Consider the following 21,935-nt stretch of genomic DNA (forward strand, 5'->3'; position numbering starts at 1 on the left):
CCAAGAAGTCTCCCATTGCGGATTTCAAGGAAACGGTCTTGTCAAACTCATCACTGAAGAGAAAAGTGTAACTCTGTGAGGTGCACTCACACAGCGCAATGCAGTTTCTCACAAAGCTTCTTGCCAGTGTGCATCTCAGGCTATTTCCTTTTCACCGGAGCCCTCAATGAGCTCCCAAATATCGCTTTGCAAATTCCACGAGAACAGTCTTCGCGAAGGGCTTCAGGAGGAGAAAGCTGCAATTCTGTGAGATGAATTCACAGATCACAAAGAAGTTTCTCAGAAAGCTTCCCTCTCCTTTGTAACGGAGGATATTTCCTTTGGCCCCGTAGTCCTCAAAGGGGTCTGAAATATCAGTTTCCAGATTCCACAGAAACAGGGGTAGCCAACGGCTCCATGAAGCATAGGTGTAATTCAGTGAGTTGAAGTCACACATCACAAAGCAGTTTCTCAGAAAGCTTCTATATTTTTGTTTTCGAGCTGAGGTTATTTGTGGTCTCGGAGCTCCACTGTGTGTCTTAGAGCAGGTTCTGCGAAAACACTGTTAGCAAGCTTCTCCATGGAAACAATGATAGAACTCTGTGAGCCGAATTCACCCACAGCAAAGGAGTTTCTGACGAGAATCCTCCCTGCGGATTTGTCTGAGTCTCGAGATTTCACGATTCACCATGGGATTCAACGCTATCCAAGATATCACTCGTGAGATTCTACAAACACAGTGCTAGCAAACTCCTCCAGGAAGGAGTGGTGTAACCCTGTGAAATGAATTCACACATCACGAAGCAGTTTCTCAGAGAGCTTCCTTCCGGTTTTTCTCGGAGGATAGTTCCTGTCCCCCTATACTCTTCAAGCCCATCCGAAATTATGAGTTCTCAGAATCCACAAAAACCGTGCTAGGAAACGGCTCCAAGACCCAGTGATGCAACTCCGGGAGCTGAAGTCTCGTATCTGAAAGCAATTCCCGAGGAAGCTTCTTTCATTTCTTATCTGAGGATATTTCCTTTGTCACCGTAAGCTGCATAGCGCTGAGAAGTATCTCGTCGCAAACTTCAAGAAAACGAGGTGCTGGCAAACTGATCACTGAAGAGAAAAGTGTAACTCCGTGAGGCGCATTCACACACCGCAAGGCAGTTTCTCAGAAAGCTTCTTTCCGGTTCTTATCTGAGGATATTTTCTGTTCCCCGTAGCCCACAATGAGCTCCCAAAGATCACTTTGCAGAATCCACGGCAACGGTGTTAGCAAACCGCTACGAGAAGGTAAAGGTGAATCTCTGTGTGGTGGATTCAACATCACAGAGCAATTTCTGAGACAGCTTCTTTCTAGTTATTATCGGAGGATGTCTCCGTGTTCACCATGGGCCTCAATGCGCCCCCAAATATCACTTTGCAGATTCCACGGAAACAGTGTTAGCGAACGGCTTCCTGAAGACTCGGTTGTAACTCTGTGTGATGAATTCACGTATCACAGAGAAGTTTCTCACGCAGCTTCGCTCACGTTTTGCATCGAGGGTATTTCAGCGTAGGCCTGAATTCGAACCAAAGTAGCCCTCCTCAGGTTCCTCAAAGACCGTGTTAAATGACTCTTCCATGAAAGGGGCGTGTAACTCTGTGAGATGAATTCTCACATCACAATCCAGTTTCTAAGACAGCTTCTTTCCCATTTTATCTGAGGATATGTCCTCTGTAAGCTTCATTGCGCTAAGAAATATGCCATGGCAGATTTCAGGAAAACTGTGTTAGCAAGTTGATCACTGAAGAGAAAACTGTAACTCCGTGAGTTGCATTCACACATCCCGACGCCGTTTCTCAAAACACTTCTTTCCTGTTTTTGTCTGAGGACATTTCCCTTTTCACCATAGGCCTCAATGAGCTCCCAAATATCCCTTTGCGGAATCCATGAAAACAGTGTTAGCATACTGCTACAAGATGGTAAAGGTGACGCTCCGTGTGGGGAATTCAACATCACAAAGCAATGTCTGAGACGGCTTCTTTCTAGTTATCATCTGAGGACGTTTCCGTTTGCACCATGGGCCCTGAATGCGCCCCCAAATATCGCCTTGCAGATTCCAGGAAAACAGTGGTAGCAAACTGCTTCCTGAAGATTCAGCTGTAACTCTGTGTGTTGAATTCACGTAGCACAGAGAAGTGTCTCACACAGCTTCTCTCACGTTTTTAATTGGGGATATGTCCTTCCTCAGCGTAGGCCTCAATTCCATCCAAAGTAGCCCTTCTCGGGTTCCTGAGAGACAGTGTTAAACGACTGCCCCACGAAACGCCGGTGTGACGCTGGGAGATGATTTCACACATCGCAAACCAGTTTCTAAGAAAGCTTCTTTTCATTTGATCTGAGGAGATTTCCTTTGTCCCCGTAAGCTTCATTGCGCTAAGAAGCATCCCAAGGCAGATTTCAAGGAAACTGTGTGAGCAAACTGGTCACTGAAGAGAAAAGTGTCACTCTGGGAGTTGCATTCGCACATCGCAACGCAGTTTCTCAGAACGCTTCCTTCCAGTTTTTATCGGAGGCTATTTCCTTTTCCCCGTAGCCCTCAATGAGCTCCCAAATATCACTTTGCGGAATCCAGGAAAACAGTGCTAGCCAACTGCTACAAGAAGGGAAGGTGAATCTCTGTGTGGTGAATTGACACATCACAAAGCAATTTCGGAGACAGCTTCTTTCTCGTCACGACCTGAGGATGTTTCCGTTTTCACCGTGGGCCCTCAGTGCGCTCCCAGATAGCACTATGCAGATTCCACGGAAACGGTGTTAGCAAACTGCTTCGTGAAGACTAAGAGGGAACTCTGTGAGATGAATTCACGTTTCACTGAGAAGTTTCTCACAAAGCCTCTTTCCAGTTTTCATTTCACGATAGTTCCTTGGTCACCATGAGCTTCATTGCGCTGAGAAATAGCCCAGTGCAGATTGCAATCAAACAGTGTTAGCAAACGGGTCAGTGAAAAGGTGCGTGGAAGTCTAGGAGTCGCATTCACATGTCACAATGCAGTTTCTCCGAAGGCTTCTTTCCAGTTTGTATCTGAGGACGTTTCTCTTTCCACCATATCCCTCCGTGGGCTCCCAAGAGTGGTGTAAGCCTTTGAAATGAACTCACACATCACAAAGCTGTTTCTCAGAAAGCTGCACTCTGGTTTTTCTCGGAGGATATTCCCTTTCTCCCCACACTCTCCAAACCCATCCGAAATATCGGTTCTCAGAATCCACAAAAACAGCGCTGGGGAACGGCTCCAAGAAACAGTGATGTAACTCGGTCAGATGAAGTCACGTATCTGAAAGCAATTTCTGAGGAAGCTTCTGTCATTTTTATCTGAGGATACTTCCTTTGTCACGGTAAGCTGCGTAGCTCCAAGAAGTCTCCCATTGCGGATTTCAAGGAAACGGTCTTGTCAAACTCATCACTGAAGAGAAAAGTGTAACTCTGTGAGGTGCACTCACACAGCGCAATGCAGTTTCTCACAAAGCTTCTTGCCAGTGTGCATCTGAGGCTATTTCCTTTTCACCGGAGCCCTCAATGAGCTCCCAAATATCGCTTTGCAAATTCCACGAGAACAGTCTTCGCGAAGGGCTTCAGGAGGAGAAAGCTGCAATTCTGTGAGATGAATTCACAGATCACAAAGAAGTTTCTCAGAAAGCTTCCCTCTCCTTTGTAACGGAGGATATTTCCTTTGGCCCCGTAGTCCTCAAAGGGGTCTGAAATATCAGTTTCCAGATTCCACAGAAACAGGGGTAGCCAACGGCTCCATGAAGCACAGGTGTAATTCAGTGAGTTGAAGTCACACATCACAAAGCAGTTTCTCAGAAAGCTTCTATATTTTTGTTTTCGAGCTGAGGTTATTTGTGGTCTCGGAGCTCCACTGTGTGTCTTAGAGCAGGTGCTGCGAAAACACTGTTAGCAAGCTTCTCCATGGAAACAATGATAGAACTCTGTGAGCCGAATTCACCCACAGCAAAGGAGTTTCTGAGGAGAAACTCCTTTGAGTTTCTGAGGAGAATCCTCCCTGCGGATTTGTCTGAGTCTCGAGATTTCATGATTCACCATGGGATTCAACGCTATCCAAGATATCACTCGTGAGATTCTACAAACACAGTGCTAGCAAACTCCTCCAGGAAGGAGTGGTGTAACCCTGTGAAATGAATTCACACCTCACGAAGCAGTTTCTCAGAGAGCTTCCTTCCGGTTTTTCTCGGAGGATAGTTCCTGTCCCCCTATACTCTTCAAGCCCATCCGAAATTATGAGTTCTCAGAATCCACAAAAACCGTGCTAGGAAACGGCTCCAAGACCCAGTGATGCAACTCCGGGAGCTGAAGTCTCGTATCTGAAAGCAATTCCCGAGGAAGCTTCTTTCATTTCTTATCTGAGGATATTTCCTTTGTCACCGTAAGCTGCATAGTGCTGAGAAGTATCTCGTCGCAAACTTTAAGAAAACGAGGTGCTGGCAAGCTGATCACTGAAGAGAAAAGTGTAACTCCGTGAGGCGCATTCACACACCGCAAGGCAGTTTCTCAGAAAGCTTCTTTCCGGTTCTTATCTGAGGATATTTTCTGTTCCCCGTAGCCCACAATGAGCTCCCAAAGATCACTTTGCAGAATCCACGGCAACGGTGTTAGCAAACCGCTACGAGAAGGTAAAGGTGAATCTCTGTGTGGTGGATTCAACATCACAGAGCAATTTCTGAGACAGCTTCTTTCTAGTTATTATCGGAGGATGTCTCCGTGTTCACTATGGGCCTCAATGCGCCCCCAAATATCACTTTGCAGATTCCACGGAAACAGTGTTAGCGAACGGCTTCCTGAAGACTCGGTTGTAACTCTGTGTGATGAATTCACGTATCACAGAGAAGTTTCTCACGCAGCTTCGCTCACGTTTTGCATCGAGGGTATTTCAGCGTAGGCCTGAATTCGAACCAAGGTAGCCCTTCTCAGGTTCCTCAAAGACCGTGTTAAATGACTCTTCCATGAAAGGGGCGTGTAACTCTGTGAGATGAATTCTCACATCACAATCCAGTTTCTAAGACAGCTTCTTTCTCATTTTATCTGAGGATATGTCCTCTGTAAGCTTCATTGCGCTAAGAAATATGCCATGGCAGATTTCAGGAAAACTGTGTTAGCAAGTTGATCACTGAAGAGAAAACTGTAACTCCGTGAGTTGCATTCACACATCCCGACGCCGTTTCTCAAAACACTTCTTTCCTGTTTTTGTCTGAGGACATTTCCCTTTTCACCATAGGCCTCAATGAGCTCCCAAATATCCCTTTGCGGAATCCATGAAAACAGTGTTAGCATACTGCTACAAGATGGTAGAGGTGAGGCTCCGTGTGGGGAATTCAACATCACAAAGCAATGTCTGAGACGGCTTCTTTCTAGTTATCATCTGAGGACGTTTCCGTTTGCACCATGGGCCCTGAATGCGCCCCCAAATATCGCCTTGCAGATTCCAGGAAAACAGTGGTAGCAAACTGCTTCCTGAAGATTCAGCTGTAACTCTGTGTGTTGAATTCACGTAGCACAGAGAAGTGTCTCACAAAGCTTCTCTCACGTTTTTAATTGGGGATATGTCCTTCCTCAGCGTAGGCCTCAATTCCATCCAAAGTAGCCCTTCTCGGGTTCCTGAGAGACAGTGTTAAACGACTGCCCCACGAAACGCCGGTGTGACGCTGGGAGATGATTTCACACATCGCAAACCAGTTTCTAAGAAAGCTTCTTTTCATTTGATCTGAGGAGATTTCCTTTGTCCCCGTAAGCTTCATTGCGCTAAGAAGCATCCCAAGGCAGATTTCAAGGAAACTGTGTGAGCAAACTGGTCACTGAAGAGAAAAGTGTCACTCTGGGAGTTGCATTCGCACATCGCAACGCAGTTTCTCAGAACGCTTCCTTCCAGTTTTTATCGGAGGCTATTTCCTTTTCCCCGTAGCCCTCAATGAGCTCCCAAATATCACTTTGCGGAATCCAGGAAAACAGTGCTAGCCAACTGCTACAAGAAGGGAAGGTGAATCTCTGTGTGGTGAATTGACACATCACAAAGCAATTTCGGAGACAGCTTCTTTCTCGTCACGACCTGAGGATGTTTCCGTTTTCACCGTGGGCCCTCAGTGCGCTCCCAGATAGCACTATGCAGATTCCACGGAAACGGTGTTAGCAAACTGCTTCGTGAAGACTAAGTGGGAACTCTGTGAGATGAATTCACGTTTCACTGAGAAGTTTCTCACAAAGCCTCTTTCCAGTTTTCATTTCACGATAGTTCCTTGGTCACCATGAGCTTCATTGCGCTGAGAAATAGCCCAGTGCAGATTGCAATCAAACAGTGTTAGCAAACGGGTCAGTGAAAAGGTGCGTGGAAGTCTAGGAGTCGCATTCACATGTCACAATGCAGTTTCTCCGAAGGCTTCTTTCCAGTTTGTATCTGAGGACGTTTCTCTTTCCACCATATCCCTCCGTGGGCTCCCAAGAGTGGTGTAAGCCTTTGAAATGAACTCACACGTCACAAAGCTGTTTCTCAGAAAGCTGCACTCTGGTTTTTCTCGGAGGATATTCCCTTTCTCCCCACACTCTCCAAACCCATCCGAAATATCGGTTCTCAGAATCCACAAAAACAGCTCTGGGGAACGGCTCCAAGAAACAGTGATGTAACTCGGTCAGATGAAGTCACGTATCTGAAAGCAATTTCTGAGGAAGCTTCTGTCATTTTTATCTGAGGATACTTCCTTTGTCACGGTAAGCTGCGTAGCTCCAAGAAGTCTCCCATTGCGGATTTCAAGGAAACGGTCTTGTCAAACTCATCACTGAAGAGAAAAGTGTAACTCTGTGAGGTGCACTCACACAGCGCAATGCAGTTTCTCACAAAGCTTCTTGCCAGTGTGCATCTGAGGCTATTTCCTTTTCACCGGAGCCCTCAATGAGCTCCCAAATATCGCTTTGCAAATTCCACGAGAACAGTCTTCGCGAAGGGCTTCAGGAGGAGAAAGCTGCAATTCTGTGAGATGAATTCACAGATCACAAAGAAGTTTCTCAGAAAGCTTCCCTCTCCTTTGTAACGGAGGATATTTCCTTTGGCCCCGTAGTCCTCAAAGGGGTCTGAAATATCAGTTTCCAGATTCCACAGAAACAGGGGTAGCCAACGGCTCCATGAAGCACAGGTGTAATTCAGTGAGTTGAAGTCACACATCACAAAGCAGTTTCTCAGAAAGCTTCTGTATTTTTGTTTTCGAGCTGAGGTTATTTGTGGTCTCGGAGCTCCACTGTGTGTCTTAGAGCAGGTTCTGCGAAAACACTGTTAGCAAGCTTCTCCATGGAAACAATGATAGAACTCTGTGAGCCGAATTCACCCACAGCAAAGGAGTTTCTGAGGAGAAACTCCTTTGAGTTTCTGAGGAGAATCCTCCCTGCGGATTTGTCTGAGTCTCGAGATTTCACGATTCACCATGGGATTCAACGCTATCCAAGATATCACTCGTGAGATTCTACAAACACAGTGCTAGCAAACTCCTCCAGGAAGGAGTGGTGTAACCCTGTGAAATGAATTCACACATCACGAAGCAGTTTCTCAGAGAGCTTCCTTCCGGTTTTTCTCGGAGGATAGTTCCTGTCCCCCTATACTCTTCAAGCCCATCCGAAATTATGAGTTCTCAGAATCCACAAAAACCGTGCTAGGAAACGGCTCCAAGATCCAGTGATGCAACTCCGGGAGCTGAAGTCTCGTATCTGAAAGCAATTCCCGAGGAAGCTTCTTTCATTTCTTATCTGAGGATATTTCCTTTGTCACCGTAAGCTGCATAGCGCTGGGAAGTATCTCGTCGCAAACTTCAAGAAAACGAGGTGCTGGCAAACTGATCACTGAAGAGAAAAGTGTAACTCCGTGAGGCGCATTCACACACCGCAAGGCAGTTTCTCAGAAAGCTTCTTTCCGGTTCTTATCTGAGGATATTTCCTGTTCCCCGTAGCCCACAATGAGCTCCCAAAGATCACTTTGCAGAATCCACGGCAACGGTGTTAGCAAACCGCTACGAGAAGGTAAAGGTGAATCTCTGTGTGGTGGATTCAACATCACAGAGCAATTTCTGAGACAGCTTCTTTCTAGTTATTATCGGAGGATGTCTCCGTGTTCACCATGGGCCTCAATGCGCCCCCAAATATCACTTTGCAGATTCCACGGAAACAGTGTTAGCGAACGGCTTCCTGAAGACTCGGTTGTAACTCTGTGTGATGAATTCACGTATCACAGAGAAGTTTCTCACGCAGCTTCGCTCACGTTTTGCATCGAGGGTATTTCAGCGTAGGCCTGAATTCGAACCAAAGTAGCCCTCCTCAGGTTCCTCAAAGACCGTGTTAAATGACTCTTCCATGAAAGGGGCGTGTAACTCTGTGAGATGAATTCTCACATCACAATCCAGTTTCTAAGACAGCTTCTTTCTCATTTTATCTGAGGATATGTCCTCTGTAAGCTTCATTGCGCTAAGAAATATGCCATGGCAGATTTCAGGAAAACTGTGTTAGCAAGTTGATCACTGAAGAGAAAACTGTAACTCCGTGAGTTGCATTCACACATCCCGACGCCGTTTCTCAAAACACTTCTTTCCTGTTTTTGTCTGAGGACATTTCCCTTTTCACCATAGGCCTCAATGAGCTCCCAAATATCCCTTTGCGGAATCCATGAAAACAGTGTTAGCATACTGCTACAAGATGGTAAAGGTGACGCTCCGTGTGGGGAATTCAACATCACAAAGCAATGTCTGAGACGGCTTCTCTCTAGTTATCATCTGAGGACGTTTCCGTTTGCACCATGGGCCCTGAATGCGCCCCCAAATATCGCCTTGCAGATTCCAGGAAAACAGTGGTAGCAAACTGCTTCCTGAAGATTCAGCTGTAACTGTGTGTTGAATTCACGTAGCACAGAGAAGTGTCTCACAAAGCTTCTCTCACGTTTTTAATTGGGGATATGTCCTTCCTCAGCGTAGGCCTCAATTCCATCCAAAGTAGCCCTTCTCGGGTTCCTGAGAGACAGTGTTAAACGACTGCCCCACGAAACGCCGGTGTGACGCTGGGAGATGATTTCACACATCGCAAACCAGTTTCTAAGAAAGCTTCTTTTCATTTGATCTGAGGAGATTTCCTTTGTCCCCGTAAGCTTCATTGCGCTAAGAAGCATCCCAAGGCAGATTTCAAGGAAACTGTGTGAGCAAACTGGTCACTGAAGAGAAAAGTGTCACTCTGGGAGTTGCATTCGCACATCGCAACGCAGTTTCTCAGAACGCTTCCTTCCAGTTTTTATCGGAGGCTATTTCCTTTTCCCCGTAGCCCTCAATGAGCTCCCCAATATCACTTTGCGGAATCCAGGAAAACAGTGCTAGCCAACTGCTACAAGAAGGGAAGGTGAATCTCTGTGTGGTGAATTGACACATCACAAAGCAATTTCGGAGACAGCTTCTTTCTCGTCACGACCTGAGGATGTTTCCGTTTTCACCGTGGGCCCTCAGTGCGCTCCCAGATAGCACTATGCAGATTCCACGGAAACGGTGTTAGCAAACTGCTTCGTGAAGACTAAGTGGGAACTCTGTGAGATGAATTCACGTTTCACTGAGAAGTTTCTCACAAAGCCTCTTTCCAGTTTTCATTTCACGATAGTTCCTTGGTCACCATGAGCTTCATTGCGCTGAGAAATAGCCCAGTGCAGATTGCAATCAAACAGTGTTAGCAAACGGGTCAGTGAAAAGGTGCGTGGAAGTCTAGGAGTCGCATTCACATGTCACAATGCAGTTTCTCCGAAGGCTTCTTTCCAGTTTGTATCTGAGGACGTTTCTCTTTTCACCATATCCCTCCGTGGGCTCCCAAGAGTGGTGTAAGCCTTTGAAATGAACTCACACGTCACAAAGCTGTTTCTCAGAAAGCTGCACTCCGGTTTTTCTCGGAGGATATTCCCTTTCTCCCCACACTCTCCAAACCCATCCGAAATATCGGTTCTCAGAATCCACAAAAACAGCGCTGGGGAACGGCTCCAAGAAACAGTGATGTAACTCGGTCAGATGAAGTCACGTATCTGAAAGCAATTTCTGAGGAAGCTTCTGTCATTTTTATCTGAGGATACTTCCTTTGTCACGGTAAGCTGCGTAGCTCCAAGAAGTCTCCCATTGCGGATTTCAAGGAAACGGTCTTGTCAAACTCATCACTGAAGAGAAAAGTGTAACTCTGTGAGGTGCACTCACACAGCGCAATGCAGTTTCTCACAAAGCTTCTTGCCAGTGTGCATCTGAGGCTATTTCCTTTTCACCGGAGCCCTCAATGAGCTCCCAAATATCGCTTCGCAAATTCCACGAGAACAGTCTTCGCGAAGGGCTTCAGGAGGAGAAAGCTGCAATTCTGTGAGATGAATTCACAGATCACAAAGAAGTTTCTCAGAAAGCTTCCCTCTCCTTTGTAACGGAGGATATTTCCTTTGGCCCCGTAGTCCTCAAAGGGGTCTGAAATATCAGTTTCCAGATTCCACAGAAACAGGGGTAGCCAACGGCTCCATGAAGCACAGGTGTAATTCAGTGAGTTGAAGTCACACATCACAAAGCAGTTTCTCAGAAAGCTTCTATATTTTTGTTTTCGAGCTGAGGTTATTTGTGGTCTCGGAGCTCCACTGTGTGTCTTAGAGCAGGTTCTGCGAAAACACTGTTAGCAAGCTTCTCCATGGAAACAATGATAGAACTCTGTGAGCCGAATTCACCCACAGCAAAGGAGTTTCTGAGGAGAAACTCCTTTGAGTTTCTGAGGAGTATCCTCCCTGCGGATTTGTCTGAGTCTCGAGATTTCACGATTCACCATGGGATTCAACGCTATCCAAGATATCACTCGTGAGATTCTACAAACACAGTGCTAGCAAACTCCTCCAGGAAGGAGTGGTGTAACCCTGTGAAATGAATTCACACATCACGAAGCAGTTTCTCAGAGAGCTTCCTTCCGGTTTTTCTCGGAGGATAGTTCCTGTCCCCCTATACTCTTCAAGCCCATCCGAAATTATGAGTTCTCAGAATCCACAAAAACCGTGCTAGGAAACGGCTCCAAGACCCAGTGATGCAACTCCGAGAGCTGAAGTCTCGTATCTGAAAGCAATTCCCGAGGAGGCTTCTTTCATTTCTTATCTGAGGATATTTCCTTTGTCACCGTAAGCTGCATAGCGCTGAGAAGTATCTCGTCGCAAACTTCAAGAAAACGAGGTGCTGGCAAACTGATCACTGAAGAGAAAAGTGTAACTCCGTGAGGCGCATTCACACACCGCAAGGCAGTTTCTCAGAAAGCTTCTTTCCGGTTCTTATCTGAGGATATTTTCTGTTCCCCGTAGCCCACAATGAGCTCCCAAAGATCACTTTGCAGAATCCACGGCAACGGTGTTAGCAAACCGCTACGAGAAGGTAAAGGTGAATCTCTGTGTGGTGGATTCAACATCACAGAGCAATTTCTGAGACAGCTTCTTTCTAGTTATTATCGGAGGATGTCTCCGTGTTCACCATGGGCCTCAATGCGCCCCCAAATATCACTTTGCAGATTCCACGGAAACAGTGTTAGCGAACGGCTTCCTGAAGACTCGGTTGTAACTCTGTGTGATGAATTCACGTATCACAGAGAAGTTTCTCACGCAGCTTCGCTCACGTTTTGCATCGAGGGTATTTCAGCGTAGGCCTGAATTCGAACCAAAGTAGCCCTCCTCAGGTTCCTCAAAGACCGTGTTAAATGACTCTTCCATGAAAGGGGCGTGTAACTCTGTGAGATGAATTCTCACATCACAATCCAGTTTCTAAGACAGCTTCTTTCTCATTTTATCTGAGGATATGTCCTCTGTAAGCTTCATTGCGCTAAGAAATATGCCATGGCAGATTTCAGGAAAACTGTGTTAGCAAGTTGATCACTGAAGAGAAAACTGTAACTCCGTGAGTTGCATTCACACATCCCGACGCCGTTTCTCAAAACACTTCTTTCCTGTTTTTGTCTGAGGACATTTCCCTTTTCACCATAGGCCTCAATGAGCTCCCAAATATCCCTTTGCGGAATCCATGAAAACAGTGTTAGCATACTGCTACAAGATGGTAAAGGTGACGCTCCGTGTGGGGAATTCAACATCACAAAGCAATGTCTGAGACGGCTTCTTTCTCGTTATCATCTGAGGACGTTTCCGTTTGCACCATGGGCCCTGAATGCGCCCCCAAATATCGCCTTGCAGATTCCAGGAAAACAGTGGTAGCAAACTGCTTCCTGAAGATTCAGCTGTAACTCTGTGTGTTGAATTCACGTAGCACAGAGAAGTGTCTCACAAAGCTTCTCTCACGTTTTTAATTGGGGATATGTCCTTCCTCAGCGTAGGCCTCAATTCCATCCAAAGTAGCCCTTCTCGGGTTCCTGAGAGACAGTGTTAAACGACTGCCCCACGAAACGCCGGTGTGACGCTGGGAGATGATTTCACACATCGCAAACCAGTTTCTAAGAAAGCTTCTTTTCATTTGATCTGAGGAGATTTCCTTTGTCCCCGTAAGCTTCATTGTGCTAAGAAGCATCCCAAGGCAGATTTCAAGGAAACTGTGTGAGCAAACTGGTCACTGAAGAGAAAAGTGTCACTCTGGGAGTTGCATTCGCACATCGCAACGCAGTTTCTCAGAACGCTTCCTTCCAGTTTTTATCGGAGGCTATTTCCTTTTCCCCGTAGCCCTCAATGAGCTCCCAAATATCACTTTGCGGAATCCAGGAAAACAGTGCTAGCCAACTGCTACAAGAAGGGAAGGTGAATCTCTGTGTGGTGAATTGACACATCACAAAGCAATTTCGGAGACAGCTTCTTTCTCGTCACGACCTGAGGATGTTTCCGTTTTCACCGTGGGCCCTCAGTGCGCTCCCAGATAGCACTATGCAGATTCCACGGAAACGGTGTTAGCAAACTGCTTCGTGAAGACTAAGTGGGAACTCTGTGAGATGAATTCACGTTTCACTGAGAAGTTTCTCACAAAGCCTCTTTCCAGTTTTCATTTCACGATAGTTCCTTGGTCACCATGAGCTTCATTGCGCTGAGAAATAGCCCAGTGCAGATTGCAATCAAACAGTGTTAGCAAACGGGTCAGTGAAAAGGTGCGTGGAAGTCTAGGAGTCGCATTCACATGTCACAATGCAGTTTCTCCGAAGGCTTCTTTCCAGTTTGTATCTGAGGACGTTTCTCTTTTCACCATATCCCTCCGTGGGCTCCCAAGAGTGGTGTAAGCCTTTGAAATGAACTCACACGTCACAAAGCTGTTTCTCAGAAAGCTGCACTCCGGTTTTTCTCGGAGGATATTCCCTTTCTCCCCACACTCTCCAAACCCATCCGAAATATCGGTTCTCAGAATCCACAAAAACAGCGCTGGGGAACGGCTCCAAGAAACAGTGATGTAACTCGGTCAGATGAAGTCACGTATCTGAAAGCAATTTCTGAGGAAGCTTCTGTCATTTTTATCTGAGGATACTTCCTTTGTCACGGTAAGCTGCGTAGCTCCAAGAAGTCTCCCATTGCGGATTTCAAGGAAACGGTCTTGTCAAACTCATCACTGAAGAGAAAAGTGTAACTCTGTGAGGTGCACTCACACAGCGCAATGCAGTTTCTCACAAAGCTTCTTGCCAGTGTGCATCTGAGGCTATTTCCTTTTCACCGGAGCCCTCAATGAGCTCCCAAATATCGCTTCGCAAATTCCACGAGAACAGTCTTCGCGAAGGGCTTCAGGAGGAGAAAGCTGCAATTCTGTGAGATGAATTCACAGATCACAAAGAAGTTTCTCAGAAAGCTTCCCTCTCCTTTGTAACGGAGGATATTTCCTTTGGCCCCGTAGTCCTCAAAGGGGTCTGAAATATCAGTTTCCAGATTCCACAGAAACAGGGGTAGCCAACGGCTCCATGAAGCACAGGTGTAATTCAGTGAGTTGAAGTCACACATCACAAAGCAGTTTCTCAGAAAGCTTCTGTATTTTTGTTTTCGAGCTGAGGTTATTTGTGGTCTCGGAGCTCCACTGTGTGTCTTAGAGCAGGTTCTGCGAAAACACTGTTAGCAAGCTTCTCCATGGAAACAATGATAGAACTCTGTGAGCCGAATTCACCCACAGCAAAGGAGTTTCTGAGGAGAAACTCCTTTGAGTTTCTGAGGAGAATCCTCCCTGCGGATTTGTCTGAGTCTCGAGATTTCACGATTCACCATGGGATTCAACGCTATCCAAGATATCACTCGTGAGATTCTACAAACACAGTGCTAGCAAACTCCTCCAGGAAGGAGTGGTGTAACCCTGTGAAATGAATTCACACATCACGAAGCAGTTTCTCAGAGAGCTTCCTTCCGGTTTTTCTCGGAGGATAGTTCCTGTCCCCCTATACTCTTCAAGCCCATCCGAAATTATGAGTTCTCAGAATCCACAAAAACCGTGCTAGGAAACGGCTCCAAGACCCAGTGATGCAACTCCGGGAGCTGAAGTCTCGTATCTGAAAGCAATTCCCGAGGAAGCTTCTTTCATTTCTTATCTGAGGATATTTCCTTTGTCACCGTAAGCTGCATAGCGCTGAGAAGTATCTCGTCGCAAACTTCAAGAAAACGAGGTGCTGGCAAACTGATCACTGAAGAGAAAAGTGTAACTCCGTGAGGCGCATTCACACACCGCAAGGCAGTTTCTCAGAAAGCTTCTTTCCGGTTCTTATCTGAGGATATTTTCTGTTCCCCGTAGCCCACAATGAGCTCCCAAAGATCACTTTGCAGAATCCACGGCAACGGTGTTAGCAAACCGCTACGAGAAGGTAAAGGTGAATCTCTGTGTGGTGGATTCAACATCACAGAGCAATTTCTGAGACAGCTTCTTTCTAGTTATTATCGGAGGATGTCTCCGTGTTCACCATGGGCCTCAATGCGCCCCCAAATATCACTTTGCAGATTCCACGGAAACAGTGTTAGCGAACGGCTTCCTGAAGACTCGGTTGTAACTCTGTGTGATGAATTCACGTATCACAGAGAAGTTTCTCACGCAGCTTCGCTCACGTTTTGCATCGAGGGTATTTCAGCGTAGGCCTGAATTCGAACCAAAGTAGCCCTCCTCAGGTTCCTCAAAGACCGTGTTAAATTACTCTTCCATGAAAGGGGCGTGTAACTCTGTGAGATGAATTCTCACATCACAATCCAGTTTCTAAGACAGCTTCTTTCTCATTTTATCTGAGGATATGTCCTCTGTAAGCTTCATTGCGCTAAGAAATATGCCATGGCAGATTTCAGGAAAACTGTGTTAGCAAGTTGATCACTGAAGAGAAAACTGTAACTCCGTGAGTTGCATTCACACATCCCGACGCCGTTTCTCAAAACACTTCTTTCCTGTTTTTGTCTGAGGACATTTCCCTTTTCACCATAGGCCTCAATGAGCTCCCAAATATCCCTTTGCGGAATCCATGAAAACAGTGTTAGCATACTGCTACAAGATGGTAAAGGTGACGCTCCGTGTGGGGAATTCAACATCACAAAGCAATGTCTGAGACGGCTTCTCTCTAGTTATCATCTGAGGACGTTTCCGTTTGCACCATGGGCCCTGAATGCGCCCCCAAATATCGCCTTGCAGATTCCAGGAAAACAGTGGTAGCAAACTGCTTCCTGAAGATTCAGCTGTAACTCTGTGTGTTGAATTCACGTAGCACAGAGAAGTGTCTCACAAAGCTTCTCTCACGTTTTTAATTGGGGATATGTCCTTCCTCAGCGTAGGCCTCAATTCCATCCAAAGTAGCCCTTCTCGGGTTCCTGAGAGACAGTGTTAAACGACTGCCCCACGAAACGCCGGTGTGACGCTGGGAGATGATTTCACACATCGCAAACCAGTTTCTAAGAAAGCTTCTTTTCATTTGATCTGAGGAGATTTCCTTTGTCCCCGTAAGCTTCATTGCGCTAAGAAGCATCCCAAGGCAGATTTCAAGGAAACTGTGTGAGCAAACTGGTCACTGAAGAGAAAAGTGTCACTCTGGGAGTTGCATTCGCACATCGCAACGCAGTTTCTCAGAACGCTTCCTTCCAGTTTTTATCGGAGGCTATTTCCTTTTCCCCGTAGCCCTCAATGAGCTCCCAAATATCACTTTGCGGAATCCAGGAAAACAGTGCTAGCCAACTGCTACAAGAAGGGAAGGTGAATCTCTGTGTGGTGAATTGACACATCACAAAGCAATTTCGGAGACAGCTTCTTTCTCGTCACGACCTGAGGATGTTTCCGTTTTCACCGTGGGCCCTCAGTGCGCTCCCAGATAGCACTATGCAGATTCCACGGAAACGGTGTTAGCAAACTGCTTCGTGAAGACTAAGTGGGAACTCTGTGAGATGAATTCACGTTTCACTGAGAAGTTTCTCACAAAGCCTCTTTCCAGTTTTCATTTCACGATAGTTCCTTGGTCACCATGAGCTTCATTGCGCTGAGAAATAGCCCAGTGCAGATTGCAATCAAACAGTGTTAGCAAACGGGTCAGTGAAAAGGTGCGTGGAAGTCTAGGAGTCGCATTCACATGTCACAATGCAGTTTCTCCGAAGGCTTCTTTCCAGTTTGTATCTGAGGACGTTTCTCTTTTCACCATATCCCTCCGTGGGCTCCCAAGAGTGGTGTAAGCCTTTGAAATGAACTCACACGTCACAAAGCTGTTTCTCAGAAAGCTGCACTCCGGTTTTTCTCGGAGGATATTCCCTTTCTCCCCACACTCTCCAAACCCATCCGAAATATCGGTTCTCAGAATCCACAAAAACAGCGCTGGGGAACGGCTCCAAGAAACAGTGATGTAACTCGGTCAGATGAAGTCACGTATCTGAAAGCAATTTCTGAGGAAGCTTCTGTCATTTTTATCTGAGGATACTTCCTTTGTCACGGTAAGCTGCGTAGCTCCAAGAAGTCTCCCATTGCGGATTTCAAGGAAACGGTCTTGTCAAACTCATCACTGAAGAGAAAAGTGTAACTCTGTGAGGTGCACTCACACAGCGCAATGCAGTTTCTCACAAAGCTTCTTGCCAGTGTGCATCTGAGGCTATTTCCTTTTCACCGGAGCCCTCAATGAGCTCCCAAATATCGCTTTGCAAATTCCACGAGAACAGTCTTCGCGAAGGGCTTCAGGAGGAGAAAGCTGCAATTCTGTGAGATGAATTCACAGATCACAAAGAAGTTTCTCAGAAAGCTTCCCTCTCCTTTGTAACGGAGGATATTTCCTTTGGCCCCGTAGTCCTCAAAGGGGTCTGAAATATCAGTTTCCAGATTCCACAGAAACAGGGGTAGCCAACGGCTCCATGAAGCACAGGTGTAATTCAGTGAGTTGAAGTCACACATCACAAAGCAGTTTCTCAGAAAGCTTCTATATTTTTGTTTTCGAGCTGAGGTTATTTGTGGTCTCGAAGCTCCACTGTGTGTCTTAGAGCAGGTTCTGCAAAAACACTGTTAGCAAGCTTCTCCATGGAAACAATGATAGAACTCTGTGAGCCGAATTCACCCACAGCAAAGGAGTTTCTGAGGAGAAACTCCTTTGAGTTTCTGAGGAGAATCCTCCCTGCGGATTTGTCTGAGTCTCGAGATTTCACGATTCACCATGGGATTCAACGCTATCCAAGATATCACTCGTGAGATTCTACAAACACAGTGCTAGCAAACTCCTCCAGGAAGGAGTGGTGTAACCCTGCGAAATGAATTCACACATCACGAAGCAGTTTCTCAGAGAGCTTCCTTCCGGTTTTTCTCGGAGGATAGTTCCCGTCCCCCTATACTCTTCAAGCCCATCCGAAATTATGAGTTCTCAGAATCCACAAAAACCGTGCTAGGAAACGGCTCCAAGACCCAGTGATGCAACTCCGGGAGCTGAAGTCTCGTATCTGAAAGCAATTCCCGAGGAAGCTTCTTTCATTTCTTATCTGAGGATATTTCCTTTGTCACCGTAAGCTGCATAGCGCTGAGAAGTATCTCGTCGCAAACTTCAAGAAAACGAGGTGCTGGCAAACTGATCACTGAAGAGAAAAGTGTAACTCCGTGAGGCGCATTCACACACCGCAAGGCAGTTTCTCAGAAAGCTTCTTTCCGGTTCTTATCTGAGGATATTTCCTGTTCCCCGTAGCCCACAATGAGCTCCCAAAGATCACTTTGCAGAATCCACGGCAACGGTGTTAGCAAACCGCCACGAGAAGGTAAAGGTGAATCTCTGTGTGGTGGATTCAACATCACAGAGCAATTTCTGAGACAGCTTCTTTCTAGTTATTATCGGAGGATGTCTCCGTGTTCACCATGGGCCTCAATGCGCCCCCAAATATCACTTTGCAGATTCCACGGAAACAGTGTTAGCGAACGGCTTCCTGAAGACTCGGTTGTAACTCTGTGTGATGAATTCACGTATCACAGAGAAGTTTCTCACGCAGCTTCGCTCACGTTTTGCATCGAGGGTATTTCAGCGTAGGCCTGAATTCGAACCAAAGTAGCCCTCCTCAGGTTCCTCAAAGACCGTGTTAAATGACTCTTCCATGAAAGGGGCGTGTAACTCTGTGAGATGAATTCTCACATCACAATCCAGTTTCTAAGACAGCTTCTTTCTCATTTTATCTGAGGATATGTCCTCTGTAAGCTTCATTGCGCTAAGAAATATGCCATGGCAGATTTCAGGAAAACTGTGTTAGCAAGTTGATCACTGAAGAGAAAACTGTAACTCCGTGAGTTGCATTCACACATCCCGACGCCGTTTCTCAAAACACTTCTTTCCTGTTTTTGTCTGAGGACATTTCCCTTTTCACCATAGGCCTCAATGAGCTCCCAAATATCCCTTTGCGGAATCCATGAAAACAGTGTTAGCATACTGCTACAAGATGGTAAAGGTGACGCTCCGTGTGGGGAATTCAACATCACAAAGCAATGTCTGAGACGGCTTCTTTCTCGTTATCATCTGAGGACGTTTCCGTTTGCACCATGGGCCCTGAATGCGCCCCCAAATATCGCCTTGCAGATTCCAGGAAAACAGTGGTAGCAAACTGCTTCCTGAAGATTCAGCTGTAACTCTGTGTGTTGAATTCACGTAGCACAGAGAAGTGTCTCACAAAGCTTCTCTCACGTTTTTAATTGGGGATATGTCCTTCCTCAGCGTAGGCCTCAATTCCATCCAAAGTAGCCCTTCTCGGGTTCCTGAGAGACAGTGTTAAACGACTGCCCCACGAAACGCCGGTGTGACGCTGGGAGATGATTTCACACATCGCAAACCAGTTTCTAAGAAAGCTTCTTTTCATTTGATCTGAGGAGATTTCCTTTGTCCCCGTAAGCTTCATTGCGCTAAGAAGCATCCCAAGGCAGATTTCAAGGAAACTGTGTGAGCAAACTGGTCACTGAAGAGAAAAGTGTCACTCTGGGAGTTGCATTCGCACATCGCAACGCAGTTTCTCAGAACGCTTCCTTCCAGTTTTTATCGGAGGCTATTTCCTTTTCCCCGTAGCCCTCAATGAGCTCCCCAATATCACTTTGCGGAATCCAGGAAAACAGTGCTAGCCAACTGCTACAAGAAGGGAAGGTGAATCTCTGTGTGGTGAATTGACACATCACAAAGCAATTTCGGAGACAGCTTCTTTCTCGTCACGACCTGAGGATGTTTCCGTTTTCACCGTGGGCCCTCAGTGCGCTCCCAGATAGCACTATGCAGATTCCACGGAAACGGTGTTAGCAAACTGCTTCGTGAAGACTAAGTGGGAACTCTGTGAGATGAATTCACGTTTCACTGAGAAGTTTCTCACAAAGCCTCTTTCCAGTTTTCATTTCACGATAGTTCCTTGGTCACCATGAGCTTCATTGCGCTGAGAAATAGCCCAGTGCAGATTGCAATCAAACAGTGTTAGCAAACGGGTCAGTGAAAAGGTTCGTGGAAGTCTAGGAGTCGCATTCACATGTCACAATGCAGTTTCTCCGAAGGCTTCTTTCCAGTTTGTATCTGAGGACGTTTCTCTTTTCACCATATCCCTCCGTGGGCTCCCAAGAGTGGTGTAAGCCTTTGAAATGAACTCACACGTCACAAAGCTGTTTCTCAGAAAGCTGCACTCCGGTTTTTCTCGGAGGATATTCCCTTTCTCCCCACACTCTCCAAACCCATCCGAAATATCGGTTCTCAGAATCCACAAAAACAGCGCTGGGGAACGGCTCCAAGAAACAGTGATGTAACTCGGTCAGATGAAGTCACGTATCTGAAAGCAATTTCTGAGGAAGCTTCTGTCATTTTTATCTGAGGATACTTCCTTTGTCACGGTAAGCTGCGTAGCTCCAAGAAGTCTCCCATTGCGGATTTCAAGGAAACGGTCTTGTCAAACTCATCACTGAAGAGAAAAGTGTAACTCTGTGAGGTGCACTCACACAGCGCAATGCAGTTTCTCACAAAGCTTCTTGCCAGTGTGCATCTGAGGCTATTTCCTTTTCACCGGAGCCCTCAATGAGCTCCCAAATATCGCTTTGCAAATTCCACGAGAACAGTCTTCGCGAAGGGCTTCAGGAGGAGAAAGCTGCAATTCTGTGAGATGAATTCACAGATCACAAAGAAGTTTCTCAGAAAGCTTCCCTCTCCTTTGTAACGGAGGATATTTCCTTTGGCCCCGTAGTCCTCAAAGGGGTCTGAAATATCAGTTTCCAGATTCCACAGAAACAGGGGTAGCCCACGGCTCCATGAAGCACAGGTGTAATTCAGTGAGTTGAAGTCACACATCACAAAGCAGTTTCTCAGAAAGCTTCTGTATTTTTGTTTTCGAGCTGAGGTTATTTGTGGTCTCGGAGCTCCACTGTGTGTCTTAGAGCAGGTTCTGCGAAAACACTGTTAGCAAGCTTCTCCATGGAAACAATGATAGAACTCTGTGAGCCGAATTCACCCACAGCAAAGGAGTTTCTGAGGAGAAACTCCTTTGAGTTTCTGAGGAGAATCCTCCCTGCGGATTTGTCTGAGTCTCGAGATTTCACGATTCACCATGGGATTCAACGCTATCCAAGATATCACTCGTGAGATTCTACAAACACAGTGCTAGCAAACTCCCCCAGGAAGGAGTGGTGTAACCCTGCGAAATGAATTCACACATCACGAAGCAGTTTCTCAGAGAGCTTCCTTCCGGTTTTTCTCGGAGGATAGTTCCCGTCCCCCTATACTCTTCAAGCCCATCCGAAATTATGAGTTCTCAGAATCCACAAAAACCGTGCTAGGAAACGGCTCCAAGACCCAGTGATGCAACTCCGGGAGCTGAAGTCTCGTATCTGAAAGCAATTCCCGAGGAAGCTTCTTTCATTTCTTATCTGAGGATATTTCCTTTGTCACCGTAAGCTGCATAGCGCTGAGAAGTATCTCGTCGCAAACTTCAAGAAAACGAGGTGCTGGCAAACTGATCACTGAAGAGAAAATTGTAACTCCGTGAGGCGCATTCACACACCGCAAGGCAGTTTCTCAGAAAGCTTCTTTCCGGTTCTTATCTGAGGATATTTTCTGTTCCCCGTAGCCCACAATGAGCTCCCAAAGATCACTTTGCAGAATCCACGGCAACGGTGTTAGCAAACCGCTACGAGAAGGTAAAGGTGAATCTCTGTGTGGTGGATTCAACATCACAGAGCAATTTCTGAGACAGCTTCTTTCTAGTTATTATCGGAGGATGTCTCCGTGTTCACCATGGGCCTCAATGCGCCCCCAAATATCACTTTGCAGATTCCACGGAAACAGTGTTAGCGAACGGCTTCCTGAAGACTCGGTTGTAACTCTGTGTGATGAATTCACGTATCACAGAGAAGTTTCTCACGCAGCTTCGCTCACGTTTTGCATCGAGGGTATTTCAGCGTAGGCCTGAATTCGAACCAAAGTAGCCCTCCTCAGGTTCCTCAAAGACCGTGTTAAATGACTCTTCCATGAAAGGGGCGTGTAACTCTGTGAGATGAATTCTCACATCACAATCCAGTTTCTAAG

This window comes from Macaca nemestrina, chromosome Y (genome assembly GCF_043159975.1).
Source record: "Macaca nemestrina isolate mMacNem1 chromosome Y, mMacNem.hap1, whole genome shotgun sequence".
In the NCBI taxonomy this organism is placed as follows: Eukaryota; Metazoa; Chordata; class Mammalia; order Primates; family Cercopithecidae; genus Macaca; species Macaca nemestrina.